Here is a 6,340-nt window from a genome sequence, read left to right on the forward strand (position 1 = left end):
GAGAGTTTGATTGTTAACCTAATGTCTCTATTGTTTATTACATCTTATTTACAGTGCCCGTGACTATCGCATCGGCTAAAAGAAAATTTTCTATGTTAAATTATTGAGGAGGTCAACAATGACCCATGAATTTAAATGGTTTGGCAACAATTAATGTGTATCGAGAAGAAATTATTGGAAGAATTGACATCAACCACATTATAAGTGAATTTGCATCTGGCAATGATACAAAAAGTAAAGGTAATATGTATAATTACTTGATACGTATACCCTTTTTGCATACATTTAAGTGCTTGTTGGTAACATTTCATATATACATATATTCATTATTATTATTATTTGTGTTTATACTAAGGGTCCCGAGGTTTAGTTTCGCCCCGGGCCCCCAAAATCTTAGGAACGGCCCTGCGTCTCCATATCCCTCGTTGCCGCCCCCGTCGCCGCTCCGTCCCCGTCGTCGCCGCCCCGTCGTCCCCGTCCCCGTTGTCACCGCCGCGCCGTCCCGTCCCCGTCCCCGTCGTCACCGCCGCGCCGCCCCGTCCCCGTCGTCGCCGCCCCGGCCCGTTCCCATCGCCGCCGCCCCGTCCCTGTCCCCGTCGTCGCCATCCCCGCCGTCGCCGCGCCCGTCGCCTCTCGCCTCGCCGGTGAGCACACACACACACACATACATTTTTTTAGTTTTTTAGTTATAGAATTAGTTATAAAAATGTTAGAATTTTTTCTTTTTTTAGTTAGAGAAATAGTTAGTTATATAGCATTGTTAGAAATGTTATAGAAATGTTAGAATTGTTAGAAATTTTTCTGTTTTTTAGTTATAGAAATAGTTATAAAAAAGTTAGAATATTTTCTTTTTTTAGTTATAGAAATATTAGAAATGTTATACAAATGTTAGTTATATATATAGAAATGTTATAAATTTTTTTCTGTTTTTTAGTTATAGAAATATTAGAAATGTTATAAAAATGTTAGTTATATAGCATTGTTAGAAATGTTATAAGAATGTTAGTTATATAGAAATGTTAGAAATTTTAGTTATCAAAATCCAATCATTAAAAAAATGTTACTTTTTGCGGGCATATAGCTAGTATTTGTTCTCGACGATGCTCGGCCCGCATCCTCGCCGTCGACCCGTCCGCGACGACGTCCGGCTGACCCATGTCCGGGACTGGGCTCCGCCGGGCTGGCACTGGGAGGTGCTGCCTGGAGGGGCGCGCCGCTTGATGAGGAACCCGGCCCCGGTCGTCGATCCTGATCTCGTTTGGTGGCGTTCGCGTGGGCCAGTTTCGGTGCGGAGGGAGCCGGCCCCGCCAGAGGTGGTACGTCGCCGTGTCAGGGAGGAGGACGAGCACGTCCATCGCTACATGGTTGCGTTAGAGGGCGGCAGGTTCTCCAATACCTGGCAGTTTCTTCAGGGATCTCACTTCAGCTATGATCCTATGAGGGTTCCTTCTCTTTGGGTGTCCACCGCCCGCGCCGCATGATCCGACGATGTATTCGAGATTATATATTATTCGAGACGATGTATTCCAGATTATATCTATTATTCGAGACGATGTATTCGAGATTATATCTATTATTCGAGACGACGTATTCGAGATTATATTCGATGATGCTTATTATGTACTATGATTGATTCAGCTTTTCCTTATTAATTGATTGCATCCATGCATTGTAATTTGAATATATTTCTTTTGGATTAGTTAAACAAAACCTATGGCGGACAATACCGGCAGAGAGGGAGAAGAGGCCCTGTTCAATATCATACGCAATCCTCGCGGGCCAGATGATGATCAGAATGAAGAAGATTATGACGGTGAACCATTAGTGCCTAAGAAGATTGCGGAAAAGTTCATTCGTCAGTGCGGAGTTCTTGTGAAGGACCAACTCCCGATCTCCCTTCAAGAATGGAGAGAGCCAGCAAAGCCATGTCCAAGAGTTACTTTTGTCAACGACAGACGAAAACATTTGCTTTGGGAAACGCTCATGGAACATTTCACCCTACCAGATTATTTCACAGATGCAGATGTGGAGAAAGTCAAGGACGCTGCTCTTAGGAAGATGGCGGTTGCATTCAAGAACCACAAGATTCGTGAATGGGCCAAGTACGTCAAGGGAGGAAGGAAGACTCCAGTATTCGAGGGAACACTAGATAAGCAAAGTGCTCATTGGGACAATTTCGTGAAATTCAAGGATTCGGAATTATCTAAGGAACGGTCCAGAATAAACAAGGCCAATGCCGCAAAAAAAAGGATAAGTTCCATAAGCTGGGGCCAGGTGGCTATGTGGTGGGAATGCCTAAGTGGGATAAGTCTGAGAAAGAGATGCTGGATGCATGTGTCACTCCAGAAACATTGAGCTGGCCCCCCAGGTGCAGGACTTGGTTCTATACGCATGGAGGGGAGTTGGACCCGAAGACAGGCAAAGTTTCGAAGAAGGCATGTCTGGACGGAGCCGAAGATAAGCTACTTGTTGCAATAGAAGAGGCTCGATCGGGGTTGTTCGAGCCCAACAGAGAGAACGACGAGCTTACGCGTGCCCTGGGAAATCCTGAACACCCGGGAAGAACACGAGGCATGGGCGCTATTCCGTGGTATGAGGGGTTTTCGGACTGGAACGCCGACTACAGAACCCGTGCGAGAAAGAAGATTGCGGAGGAGAAGAACAGGAAGATGGAGGAGGAGCAGAGGAAGCTAGACTATGAACGCCTTCAAGGCCTAGAATCAGCGCACGCGGACTTGGCAATCAAATTCCAGCGGCAGCAGGAGCAGATCGACTCACTTAGCCAGCAAAGGGGGTCTCAGCAGCTAGCGGATGATCCACCAATGGATAGCACCATCCCATCCATGCCGAGAAGCAGCGTGGGTTCCGCCCCGGGCGACGCATTGCTGGATAGCTACCCAGTGGATGACATCATGGAGAACACTAACTGTGAGCTACACTTCAAAATGAAGAACATATCCATGAAGGTGGCGGACGCCCTTGCTTTTACAAATCCCCCCGAGGCAACCTTCCATTGCAACCCGATTCCAGCGGGCTATGCTCGTGTCTTGGTTGATGAGGTGGTGGACCAATATTCGGGGCTAGAGCTTGACATTCCTGGAGGTGACGATGAGCACACACACTAGGAGAGGCCAACCATCGTATCATCCTATGGAGAAAGGATTGCATCATCTTTCGAAGGCCACCGACATCGCGTCATCTGACTCCTTGTCATAGTCTGCCACCGAGTCAGCAGACTCCCGCTCCTCCAAGTCCACCAACGCGTCAGGCCACTCCTCCTCCAAGTCCGGCACAGCTTCAGGCCACTCCTCCTCCAAGTCCGGCAAAGCGTCAGTCCACTCCTCCTCCAAGTCCGGCAAAGCGTCAGGCCACTCCTCCTCCAAGTCCGGCACAGCTTCAGGCCACTCCTCCTCCAAGTCCGGCACAGCTTCAGGCCACTCCTCCTCCTCCAACTCAACCACGTCAGCCGTCTTCGCCGCCTCAGCAATCACGGAAGAGAGCCGCCTCAGCAATCATGGAAGAGAGCCGCCTCAGCTATGGTGTGTAGCAGTACAAGTCGAGGTAGTACTGCAGGTACAGGCGGAGGCAAGCGATTTCAATATGGTCCAAGCCTCGCGCCTCTTCTACAGAGGCCTTACCACAAGTTCGAGGAGGAAAACGTAGCCATATCGAAGGCCGAGGTGGAAGCCCATTTTGCACCGAAACCGCCACCGCCGCCAAGGGAGAAAGTGCCTGTGGAAAAGATTGACCACTTCATTCGTATGGCTAGACCACCAGCTCCCAAGCCTGTTGACACAGACTATAGGCGCCACCTCAGGAAGTTAAATCAAGCACGTCTACAGAAAGAGGCAAGCTCGAGCTCGAACAAATCAGCTGGCAAAAGAAGCGGTAAAACCGTTCCCCAGCTGGGAGAACAGGCGGCGCAATCAATCCCCCCGCTTGTTGTGCCAACAACACATGAGAGTAGGCGCGCCCAATATTATTGTGCGCAAACCGTTAACGTTCCCGGGGTGGGCGATGTGGTAATAACCGAGGAGCATATTGCGCGGGCTGAATCGATTGGGATCACTGTTGGACAACTCCTCGATATCGAGCCCATGTCTTCGACTAGAGAGGAGGAAATAAAACGGAAATATGCCCGGGGCCAACCTTTGGTCGAGCCAGAGGAGGTCAATAAGCTCCCAACGAGAATGTATGAATTGCATCAATGGTACATGGACATTAGCAAGATTTCCAATCGAGAGTCCCTCATGGTGAATGTCAAGAAGGATCATTACTACCATGAGAAAGCTGTGACCGTTGAGTATTCAGAACTATTTCAGCTATACAATCAAGACGCACTCGACAAATCTATCGTCAGTTGCTATTGTCTGTAAGTGATTTCTTTCTGTAATTTAAGTCTCAAGCTAGCTGTAGTGATCATTTTGATCAATCGTTACCTGTAATTATCCTCACTATATTCTTTTCTGTGGTATTATGCAGGATGAAGATTTATAAAATAAAAAAAGGTGGACGCTATGGCATTGGGTTCGTTGACCCAAATACCATTAATGAATACACGTGGAAAATAGATCCATATCACAGAAAAGTATAGAGGACAGCATGCTACAGTTCTTCAAGGAACTCAAATACAATGAAGATATACTACTTCCTTACAACTTCCAGTGAGTCACACTGTCTTGTACTACAAATTCTGTTTTTCCCTACTAGCTAGCTACATGTTTTTGCTTACATATGCCCGCTTAATTAAGACATGCAAACGTGTGTGCATGCAGATTTCACTGGATCTTATTAATCATTAAAGTTGATGAAGGAACAGTTGAAGTACTAGACTCGCTACTTAAGAAAGCAAGTGACTACACCATCGTGAAGGGGATAGTCAACAGGTAATTTCAATCATTATTAACTATATCTCGGCCTATTTAATTAGTTCATCATTTCCTGATAACAACTATTTAATAACCCATTTATTCATTTTCTTTGTCGGCGGGGCAGGGCTTGGGCAAAGTTCACAGGGCCACTCCAGCTCCAGGCGCATGAAAACAAAAGCTGAAATGGTATCGACCCAAGGTAAGTAATTAAGTAGTACTAGCTAGCTGCCATCTCTTTAATTATCATGCTTGATTAATTATTATCTGATCAAATTCCATTCTCGTAAAGGCCCTGAAGCAGGCGCCGGGGAATGATCTATGTGCATACTACGTTTGCGAGAACATTCGCATGATGGTGTCCGAAAGGAGCAAATCTCAAAGACAGGAGTGGGTACGATATCGATTGTCAGAACACTATTCACAATTTTTACACCATTGTCGATATCTAGTCACACAACTAATACACATGCATATTATCTCCTTCTTAACAGTTTAGAGAGGTGCGGGACAAGCTCCTACCACAGGACCGCATAGAAGCAATTCAAGAGGAAATAGCGGGATTTTTGCTTGACCAGGTCATAGATCCCAAAGGAGAATACTATTACCCGCTACCGCCCCCATGAACCACTTCCAATTGTTATCGTGCTCCGAAGGCACCAATTAGCTAGGCTAATACCAATTAATGGTGGTTGTATGAGACATTCGATGATATATATATATATATATTATGATCAGTTCTATTAGAAATTTTATTTATATATATGCATAACGTGTATAATATGTAGTATCGTAAAATACCAGCAAACGAAAAAGAATTAAATGGAAAACACAAAATTAAATGAAAAAGAAATCATAAACCCAACCCACCCACCCCCCCAACATTTTAATACCGGTTGGTGACACCAACCGGTACTAAAGGGCTCCCTGCCCCCGAAGCTGGCTCGTGCCACGTGGTTGCCCTTTAGCACCGGTTCGTGCTGAACCGGTACTAAAGGAGGAGGGGGGGCCTTTAGTGCCTATATTTTAGCGCCGGTTACCAAACCGGCACTAAAGGGCCTTACGAACCGGTGCTATTGCCCGGTTCTGCACTAGTGAAAGAAGCTAGACAAAGACAACAATCTATTTAGATTTGGATCATACTAATGATATCTGTCACACATTCACCGAAGCTTATACTCCCTCTATTTCCTTTTAGCCTGCATATAATATTTGGTCAAAGTCAAACTTTGTAAAGTTTGACCAACTTCATAGGAAAAAATACCAACATCTACATTATTAAAGTTATATGGTATGAAAATTAATTCCATGATGTATCTAATAGTATTGATTTCATATTGTGAATCTTAATATTATTTTTCTATAAACTTAGTCAAAGTTGACAAAGTTTAACTTTCACCAAATTTTATATGCAGACTAAAAAGAAACTGAGGGAGTAATAAATATGCATGATAATTGATCCCCCGAAGTAG

This window comes from Triticum urartu, chromosome 7A, assembly GCF_056163025.1.
Source record: "Triticum urartu cultivar PI428250 chromosome 7A, HENAU_Tu73, whole genome shotgun sequence".
Classification (NCBI taxonomy): Eukaryota; Viridiplantae; Streptophyta; class Magnoliopsida; order Poales; family Poaceae; genus Triticum; species Triticum urartu.